The sequence below is a fragment of the Marmota flaviventris genome, chromosome 10, assembly GCF_047511675.1.
Source record: "Marmota flaviventris isolate mMarFla1 chromosome 10, mMarFla1.hap1, whole genome shotgun sequence".
In the NCBI taxonomy this organism is placed as follows: domain Eukaryota; kingdom Metazoa; phylum Chordata; class Mammalia; order Rodentia; family Sciuridae; genus Marmota; species Marmota flaviventris.
In genome coordinates this window covers 111,929,715-111,940,915 of record NC_092507.1, presented here as the reverse complement: position 1 = coordinate 111,940,915, position 11,201 = coordinate 111,929,715, and the positions used below count along the sequence as shown (strand labels likewise).

The 11,201-nt window shown below is 36.3% G+C and overlaps 1 pseudogene; it reads left to right on the top strand.

Moving 5' to 3' along the window:
* The first annotated feature begins 1,085 nt into the window (after positions 1 to 1,085).
* Positions 1,086 to 4,022, top strand: LOC114080900 (DNA endonuclease RBBP8 pseudogene; annotated as a pseudogene).
* The last annotated feature ends 7,179 nt before the right edge of the window (positions 4,023 to 11,201 follow it).

Here is an 11,201-nt window from a genome sequence, read left to right as displayed (position 1 = left end):
TTAATTACCATTGAGGGTGAGCTAAGATTTAGTGATTCGCTTCCAAAGATTAAAGAAGGGGAAACTAGTTACTTTACAGTAGAGAAAACTTGCAAACACTACCTTAAGCAAGTAATGTCACTTAACATCACCAGAGATGTCATGTGGATATCATCTATCACCTGATCTGCAAAAAGAAGAACAACTTTATTTCTGTGACATTCTTTCAAAAAAACCTATAACTTCAGTATAATCATGAGGAAAACTCAGAAATTCTACAGGATAGTTATTAAGAAAATGAGAAGAGACTAAGAAATTATCATATACCAGAGGAGACTGGAGTTTGACAACAAAATGTACAGTTGTATCCTAAATTATATGCTGTGATAGAAAGAAAGCATTAATGGAAAATCTGGCAAAGTTAAAATAAGTCTGAAAATTATTTAATAATAATGCCTTAGTGTCATGTTTTTGATGGGGGAAAGTGAATAAGGGGTATACAGGAAGACAATGCACTATCTTTGCAACTTTAATAAACCCAAAATTATTCGCAAACAAGTTTTATCAAAAGAAAAGTACAGTAGAAAGAACATTACTTCTGTAATTTATATAAAAGCAGTTTGTATATCTTTTATGTCTCACTCTTTCTATTGCTTTATTTTGGGAGATGGTACTAGGGAATTAAACTAGGATGCGCTACCACTGAGCTATACTCCCAGCCTTTTTTAACATTAGTTTTTAATTTTAGGACAGGGTCTTGCTAAGTTGGTTAGGGCCTCACTAAGTTGCAGAGTCTGGCATTGAACTTGCAATTCTCAGCCTCCTGAGTTGCTGGGATTTCAGGTGTAGACCATGGCACCCAGCTCTCCTGCTTTTGAATATGTAGTATATAAATATATACAATATATAATACATAAAGCAAATAATTTTTCTATTGGTTTGAAATATACACGAGTATATCTTGATCTTCCTATGTCCCTTAGAAATTAATGACCATCGGGTTGGGCGGGGCCGGCCGCTTCCAAGCCGGGCCGGCCGCCCTCCGGCCTTCCCACAGCCCTGGATTAGGGTCTGCCAGTCTGGTGAAAGAAGGGGGCGACGGGGAACAGGGAGCTGCTGTCCCTTTACAACCCCAGAGGGCATCTGCTCCTGTCCTGGGGCTCTCGAGGATTTCGAGGCTGTCCTGGAAGCTGTATTTCAGCTGTCTAAAGACAAATTCACACCTATATAATGTAACAAAAAAGGTCAGAAAACATTAAGCAAATAGAAGTGTGGAACCTGTTAAGCAAGATGAACATCTCTGGAAGCAGTTGTGGAAGCCCGAATTCTGCAGATATATCTAATGACTTTAAGGAACTTTGGACAAAACTAAAAGAATATCATGATAAAGAAGTACAAGGTTTACAAGTAAAAGTAACTAAACTGAAAAAGGAACGAATTTTAGATGCACAAAGACTGGAAGAATTCTTCACCAAAAATCAGCAACTGAGAGAGCAACAGAAAGTCCTTCATGAAACCATTAAAGTTTTAGAAGATCGGTTAAGAGCAGGATTATGTGATCGCTGTGCTGTAACTGAAGAACATATGCGGAAAAAGCAGCAAGAATTTGAAAATATCCGACAGCAGAATCTTAAACTTATTACAGAACTTATGAATGAAAAGAATTCTCTTCAGGAAGAAAATAAAAAGCTTTCTGAACAACTGCAGCAAAAGATTGAGAAGGATCAACAGCATCAAGCAGCTGAACTTGCATCTGAGGAAAATGTTATTCCAGGTTCACCAATAACAGCCTTCTCATTTTCTGGCATTAACCGGCTACGAAGAAAGGAGAATCTCCATGTCCGATACATGGAAAAAGCACAGAATAAACAGGAGTATTCTGTTTGTACAAATGAATTAAGAAAAATCTCCAAGACTTCAACTCACCCTCCACATAAGCCTAATGAAAGTGAAATTCTAGTAGCTGACACTTGTGATCAAAGTCAAGCTCCAGTGACTAAAACACGTGGAACAAGCCGTTATTCCACTGATAAATCATCTTTTAATTTGGCTACAGTTGTTGCTGAAACACTTGGACTTAGTGTTCAAGAAGAATCTGAATCTCAAGCTCCCCTGAGCCCTCTTGGTGATGAGCTCTACCACTGTTTGGAAGGAGATCATAAGAAACAGCCTTTTGAGGAATCTGCAAGAAATAATGAAGATAGTTTAAGATTTTCAGATTCTACTTCAAAGACTCCTCAAGAAGAATTAACTACTCGGGTGTCATCTCCTGTATTTGGAGCTACTTCTAATGTGAAAAGTAGTTTGTGTTTGAATACAGGTTTATCCCCTTCTCTTTTAGACACTGGGAAAAAAAATCATCTGAAAACAGTCCCTTTTAGTAACACTTCTATTTCTAGATCAGAGAAACCTAGATCAAAATCTGAAGATAGTGCCCTTTTTACACATAATCTTGGGTCTGAAGTAAACAAGGTCATTTGCCAGTCATCTTCTAATAGACAGATACTTATAAATAAAAATATAAGTGAATCCATAGGTAAAATGGATGACACTGATCACATTAAAGATATTACTGATAAACATTTGGTGCCCCTGAAATCTTTGGAAGGCAGAACATCCAAAAGGAAGAAAACTGAGGAAGAAAATGAGCATGAAGTAAGCTGCCCACAAGCCTCTTTTGATAAAGAAAATGCTTTTCCATTTCCAATGGATAGTCAGTTTTCTGTGCATGGAGACAATATGATGGATAAACCTCTGGATCTCTCTGATCGGTTTTCAGCTATTCAGCGTCAAGAGAAAAGCCAAGCAAAGGAGACCTTTAAAAACAGATTTAAGCAAGTGACTCTTTATGAGGCTTTTAAGCCCATTCCGAAAGACTCTTCCTCAGGCCATAAGGCCTTGGAAGGGAGCCGAATATTACCCAAAGATTCTTCAGAGGAGCCCTGTTTACAGGAGTGCATCCTCCAGTCCTTGAATAAATCCTCACCAGACAACAAAACACCATTACAGATAAAAGAAGAAAATCCTGTATTCAAAATCCCTCTATGTCCATGTGAAAGTTTGGAGACAGAAAATCTTTTTGATGACATGAAGGGTGCTGGTTCTCATGAGCCAATAAAAATTAAAACCCAGCCAGTCCAAGGAGCATGTGAACTTGCATCAGTCCTTCAGTTAAATCCCTGTAGAATTGCTAAGACAAAGTCTCTGCAAAACAACCAAGATGCATCCTTTGAAAATATCCAGTGGAGTATAGATCCAGGAGCAGACCTTTCTCAGTATAAAATGGATGTTACTGTAATAGATACAAAGGATGGCAGTCAGTCAAGATTAGGAGGAGAGACAGTAGACATGGACTGTACATTGGTCAGTGAAACCGTGCTTTTAAAAATGAAGAAGCAAGAACAAAAAGGAGAAAAAAGTCCAAATGGAGAAAATAAAATGAACGATAACTTGGAAGATATGTTTGATCAGACAACACATGAAGAATACAAATCTTGTTTGACAGATAATTTCTCCCAGATGGAAGATGAAGAGGAGGAATTGTCTGCTGCCACAAAGAAACCAAATACACATGTTGATAAACAAGATAAAGTCAAGCAGAGAGCATTTGTGGAGCCATATTTTAAAGATGAGCAGAGAGAGACTAGCTTACAAAATTTCCCTCATATTGAGGTAGTTCGGAAGAAAGAAGAGAGAAGAAAGTTGCTTGGACACACATGTAAAGAATGTGAAATTTATTATGCAGATATGCCAGCAGAAGAACGAGAGAAGAAGTTAGCTGCCTGCTCAAGACACCGATTTCGCTACATTCCACCCAACACACCAGAGAATTTCTGGGAAGTTGGTTTTCCTTCCACACAGACTTGTATGGAAAGAGGTTACATTAAGGAAGATCTTGATCTTTGTCCTCGTCCAAAAAGACGGCAGCCTTACAACGCAATGTTTTCTCCAAAAGGCAAGGAGCAGAAGACATAGATTTTGAAGCGAAAACAGAAGGATAGAGAAAAGTTTTTCCCCTATTAGTTATTTATAGTTAAGTTGGTATTAAACATTGATTTTTTGATCTTTTTAAAATTGATTTATAAATCATTTTTCTATTAAAAATGTTTCTAAATATCATTACCTTACCATACAACTATTTAAAAGGTGGATGTGTTTATATTTCTTGCTTTTGCACCTTTAAAATAATAAGGTGCATTTTGCACTCTAACTTAAGAGTTGTTATTTACTTTATTTGGTAATTATAGTTTTGAAAATATGAAAAAAAAAAAAAAAGAAATTAATGACCAAGTTTTTGGGCCAGTATATTTGGGCCAACAAGTGAATCTGCAAAAGGTATAGTCATCTCTCCATTAATGCTTATGGAGCACTCATTCTGTACCAGGTTATGTGCTAGCTGCTGACAATAAAATGGAAAAGAAAATAAACTTGATCTTTATCTTCAATAACCTTTAATTTTGCACAAAAGAAATGGATACATTTTCTTAGAATTTAGCAAGCCAAGCACTCCTTTCTATCTTCCTGCTTCATGAAACACCTAAAGTTTTTCTGTCAGTTTATCCTATGGAGGCAGCTTCCTAAATCATCTCTACATAAAGCCAAGTCCAAGTTACATGGGGTTGAGTAAAAGCCCACCTGTGTAGCCACTTGAGAGATACTAAGGTCATCTATAACCATAGTTTTTTGCCTCCTCCCAACAGATGAAAAGCATTCAAACTTATCAAGAGAAATTCAGAAATGCAAAGAAATAGAAAGTATAGTTGAGTCATCTTTTCTTGAATGTAGCTGCTATTACTGTTTTTGTGTATTTTCCTCTGGAGCATGTTTTTCTATATTAAAAGTCTTTAAGTAGCACTGTAGCATAAAGATTTCTTAATAGAGTTACGTAATATTTGTAAATCTAATTTTTATTGGCTGATAATATTTCTTCAGGTGGGATTGTTCATCTTTCACTTGGTGTTGGATGCTAATATTTTTCTTCCAGCTTTTGTTGCTATTGTTGTAAATATTTTTAATAAGAGGTTTTTCCATATTTATGATTATTTCCTGAGTGTGGATTCCCAGAAGGAGAATTATTTGATTAAAGGTATAAATATTCTTAAAGTTCTGATTATATATTTTTATATTGTTCTCCTAGAGGATTTTGCTAATGTATGCTTTTACCAGTATTGGTTTTCAATTACTGAGGTAACAAATGACCATAAACTTAATGGTTTAAACTCCATAAATTAAAATCTTATATTTCTGCAGGTCAAAAGTTTATTTCAGGTCTCACTGGGCTAAAATCAGGTTATTGTCAACAGTGGTTCTTTTCTGTAATAGATAGAAGCCACTTTCTCCATCATTCGGATGTAGAGTTGAGTTCTATAAGGTGGTAGGACTGAGTCTCTGTTCCCTTGCTGACTGTCCCCTGGGGACACCTTAACTCCCAAAGGCCTTTCTCTGGTCCTTGCACATGGCTCCTTCTTTTCAGAACCACCAATAGGGTGCTGAATCTTTCTTATGCTATCATCTTCAGACTTATTCTTCTGCCATCAGTCATCTCATCTCTCTGACCCAGCCAAGAAAACTGTACTCCACTCATGTGATCAGATGGGACCCACACAATAAATAACCTAAAATAATCTCCCCATACCAAGGTACTTACCCTTAATCATATTTGCAATTTAAATTATTATTTCACCAAACCTTACCCTCACCGGCTATTATAAACATGTCTGTGATAATTTGATAGATTAAAAAAAACTCATTATATAAATATGTATTTTTATTTCTTTATATGAAGGAACTTTTTCATATTTTATAGTTTCATTTTTTTGTGCTTTTGCTCATTCCTTTCTTGTTGGCGAGAGAAACGTGGCTTTTGTATCATGTTCTACCAGTTCCATCTACTCCTTGAATTTAGCATGTTTTTCTTTTTGAAATTGTATCTACCTCTTTCTTGGTTTTCATTCTCAATTTTCTTCAATAATCTTCAGGTAACATCCCCAGAAAGGGGAAATGAGAATTAAACTTCTCAAGTTCTTGTAAATTTTGCTTTGGTATTTCACAGATATTTTGGCAGGGTACATAATTTTCCTTCAGAATTTTGATGGTATTGCTTTATTGTCTTCAAACATCCATTATCGTTAATGAAAAACTCTGATGCTTGTCTGATTCTTGTGTGTAGGCAAACTAATTTTTTCCCCCCTTTTCCAGAAGGCTGAAGAATCTTCTTCGTATTTTGGAAGATAAGAAACCTCACATTGATGTGCCCAATAAATGGTACTTCCCCTCTTTTTCTAGTTAGAAATTTTTCAATTTTAGAATTAATTTAAAACTTTTTATTATGGAAAACTTAAAACAGACTAGAGAAAATAATATTATGAATTTACATATGTTTGTGGAATGCTTATCCAAATTTTATAATGATCAATTTTTTGCTAATCTTATTTCATCTAAATCATATACTGTCCTCATGACTTAATAATTTTGAAGTAAGTATCATTTTTATCCACAAATGATTCATTATGTTTCCACTAGATTGTAGGAAACCTTGGTACAGAAGGAAAATTTGGAGGGGATGTGGCTAGATCGTGACTTTGATTTTGAAGATAATTCAGAAGATACAAATGTTTTTCTGTCTTGACAATTCTGTTAAACATACAGAGGCATTATCATTACAGGATTTTATTTTTTTGATGGGCAAAATGAGGCATCAAATTTTCATAGTTCAGATTGAACTAATAAAACCATTGGCTATCTAAGAGCCCTGATTCTTTGAGTGTACTTGATTCTACTAAGAATGAAATAAGAATATAAGAAGTGAGGCCCAGAAGGCCCAGTTTCTGCTGTCTTTTAAAAATCTAACATACTACTTCTTTCTTTAATTGCATACTCTTCAGAAGAGTCTATAGAGGAAAAAGCAGATCAACTTATGGAGAAGAAATCTACCTTGTATTTAAAAAAATCAATCCTTGACTGAAAGCATAATGAAAATATCAATTTTCAGTTGACAGGCCAAATAAAGTTTCTATTTTAGACATTTTCTCTTTATTTTTTTTTTCAAATGTGTAATTGAAATGATGATGATAGTTTCACATTTCCATAATATATTTTTTTCTTTTTTCAATATTGGGCCTGTTTATGTCCCCGAGCCCAGAGCACCAATTTTATTTTAATTTGATTCTTCTTTCCTTCTGAAAACTGCAAATTAAGTTCTTTCATATTATTCCAAAAACAGGCTTCCTTTCTTTCCTCCATTCCTGGTTTCTCAAATAATTGCTCCTTTGTGAAGAACCGAACAATAGCAAACCACTGGTAATCTGTTGCTGGTTTAAGTACTATATTTAACCATTACATTGTTTAATCAGAAACATAATCTGACCTATTGAGTAACCAAATTTTGTCTAGTGTATCTGAGACTAATATATGCCCATCTCTGACCACAACATTCTCTTCTGGCTTCCCATATACAATAGAGACTGTTTAGTACAAAATAAGATGCACCAAAATTATATCATTTGATAAAACTTGAAAAAAAAGCTTACCCAATATTTTGGTTTTATTTTTATCATTCCACAGAAGGTTTTTGGTGTGGTTTACTTTTTCTACTTTTAAATTTTTCTTTGAAGCACAGAATTCTTCACTATTCTCAAATGTACATTTTGGAGATGGTTATGATCATATAATATTGTATTTCAGAGTTGAATGCTTGTGGGTTGTTTCTGGTGAAATGGTTTTTTAAACTAATTCCAGAGTAGGAATAAAAATGCTGGAGAATCAAGACTCAGACATTGGCACCTAGTTCAGTGCAGTTGCTCCTCAGCAATCTTTGCCCCTTAACTTCTCCAGGTCTCCCTCTCATTTTTTTTTTTTTTTTAAACTATTGGTAAATCATTTCAATTTGGATCAACTGGGCAGATCTTCTTTATAGCATTTTCTATGAGTTGATTGTTGTACACTGGACTGGGAATCAAGATGCCTGGGTTTTGTGGGCTGGGGGGTGTCGCTTTGCATTAGAGTGTTTGTGTGCAAGGCCCTGAGTTTGATTTCCTAGGGAGGGAAAAAGAGAGAGAGAGAGATGATTGGATTCTTGCCTAGTTATTAGCCAGAGAAACCCAATGCTACTTATTTTTTTTTGAGAGAGAGAGAGAGAGAGAGAATTTTTAATATTTATTTTTTAGTTTTCGGCAGACACAACATCTTTGTTTGTATGTGGTGCTGAGGATAGAACCTGGGCCGAACGCATGCCAGGCGAGCGCACTACCACTTGAGCCACATCCCCAGCCCAGCTACTTATTTTTTTCTAGCTTCAATTTCCTTCTCTGTAGTATGAAACAGAGAGTATGGATATTGGAGCAGGGGAGTGGTTGGGCTCAATGAGCTTTAAGACCTTGTCAGGCTCTTAATTTATATTTTCCTGTGACTCAAGCAGAAATCTTTCTGATTATGAAATATAAACCTTAATTATCCGATGTATTTGACTTTTCCTAATTTCTTAACAGTTATGTTCTTTCTATGTATTTCTATATATATTTAACATACATTAAATATGTCTATACACATATATGTGTATATATATATTCTTTCTTCTATGTTCTATGTTCTAATTAACATTTATGGGGTGCATCATATGAAGCAGATATTATTTTAACTTCTTTAAATTGAAAATCACATTTAATCCACACAACAATCACCCAGGGTTTATATCAGTGAAATGAAGCAAAGAGAGGTTAAATAACTTGCTTGCAATCACCCTGATGGCAAGCAGGGTGAACTAGGATTCAAAATCAAGTGACCAGGTTCCAGAATCATGTTTTTAACCACTGCGCTATGCCAATTTGCATGTAAGAGTCCTTTGTTTCACCTTAATAGAATTTCAAGCTACTATCTTTTTATTGATTGCCTTCCACCGTAAAATTGTACAAAATAGTTCCTTTTTCACTGTTCCTGCTTTCCTCTTCATACTCATTCCTCAAGAGCTAGCAAGCTGGCTCCTCCTTCCTGTTGTCTTTAATGGGACTCTACCATTTAGCTCAGAATCTCTCTTCCACAGCCTTTTGTTATCTTCTTTGACTACAGGCAGATACCTGGTTCCTTCTTTGCTCTTCTTTATTGCTCTAAATGCCTCTCTCTATTATCTGCTTCAGTCACACACAGGGTACTAGTGTTTGGGGGCTTCATCATCATTTGTTTTGACTCGAACTGTGATTTGCCCACTGTTTGGTATCCATGTTTTGCCTCTAAAATGTAGTTTTCACTTTCTGCCTTGATATCCTAGTTGGCTTGGTTCTTTCTGCCTGAAATTCCAAATGGTACCTCTACTCCAAGGCAAACTCTGAGAAAAAATAAATCTTTCTTCTTTTAAGTTGTTCTTGTCAGGTATTTTAGTCATAGTGATGAGAAGAATGTAAAAATCATATTCTTTCTACCTATGGAAGTATGCCTTTGTTTTGAAGATAAGGATCAATTATCTGAATCTAGACTAGGCTTTTCTGAGGGATGAATGACTTGGTCCCTGCCAAGTTCCACAATTCCATACTATCCACACTGTGACGCCCCGCTGTTCCCACACTACCACCTACATGCCTAAGCATCATCTTGCAACTACGTTTTCTATTATGAGAAATAGACACCTCATGCGGTACTAGCTACAGCTCCTTCAGCTTATTGGCTAGAATCAAAAGTGCTGAAAGACCTGGATACCCTTGACCTCTTGCATTCCGCTCACCCCTTGTCATTTTATTCCTCATTTCAGAATGGTCTTAAGTACTCTGGAACTTTTTATGTTCATCTCCCTTCACCTGAATCTCAGAGACGATTTTCAGACCAGGCAAGAAGTGTTCTCTCTGTTTTCCTGGCTTCTTTGTTTAGGGCACAGGTATTTCCAGTTCTCAGATCTTACCTTGGGCTGGCCTTCCCTCCATCCTTCCCTTCCCTTTCTCACTATCTCCCTACCTTCCTACCATCCTATGTCCTTCCTATTTTCCTTTCTTCCTTCCACATTCAACAAGTGTTTTATGAGTCCCTGAGAATAGTTATAGCGGATTGGGGTAAGTAAGCAAAATAAATAATGCTTACATTCTAGAAGGTACACAGAAATAAACTATATACTGTGGTGGAAGGAGGATGCATGTAGGTGGAAATTTAGGAAAAGGGTTGGTAATGAGTGTAGAAAGTGTGTTCAACAAGTGGATAGAAAGAGTACTATCTTTCTAAGAGCTGCTTCTCAGCTCTAAATCCATTCTTCTCTGCTCTGTGTTGTCATGTCAAAGCTGGGACTTTGCAAACTACATTCACAGATTCATTTACTAGCAGGCTTTCTTTTAGGTTTTGCCAGTAGAAGGCAGGAGATGGAGATTGAAAGGCTGGAGGAAGGGAAGAGGGGGTCATTTTCTGTTTCTTGACCTCAGTGTTATTGTTCCAGAAATGACCTTGCCCTGTGGTGGAAATTCATACTATCATGGCAGTCTGTTATGGCTTCCAGCTTTTTCACTTTCCAGAACCATTGTCAACCTTTCTCCTCAGTAGTACCAGAAGAAACCATGTCATGAACCACCTCAAAGATCTCAGCTTCAGTTTCATGGTGTCTCTTTCTTGTAGCTCTTAAGTTCAATTCTTCCACTTTTATTCCCTCAATCTTAGGATGGCAACTACTTTCTGCAGTTACTGTTTGTGCTCAGTCAGCCCTCCAACAGCTTTGTGACCAATTCTTTATACAAAATCCTGTCAAAATACCTAGTGTGGTGTGTTTTTTCTGATGTGGTGTATGTTTTACTAATATAGAAATAGAGCTCAGAGCATCAATCCCAAGAGGAAAATATTGCTCCAGGCAAGTAAGTAGTTGGTGAACTGGTGGCCACAGTTGCTGGGAATGCCAATACAAATCCCTTAGCTGGTTTCTTTGTCTGTCATAATTGGAATAATAATACCTACTTTCTATTACTATGGACGTGTTAGTTCATTTACTAGAAGAAACACCTGCACAGACTTGAAAGATGTTGATTTCAAGTTACAGAAGCCCATTTGACACAGTTTAAGCAACAAATGGGAATATATTATAAGGAAGTAGAGTGTTACTTGGATCCAAAAGTGGAAAGAGCTCAGGACTAGGAACTAGAAAAACGTCAGGAAACTCACTTGGATTTACATTTTTCTGTATGTTGACCTCATTTCTTTTACCTGGGGGCCAAATTTCTTGGCTTCCATAGTCCATGTGTTGCAGAAAATATTACCACCTA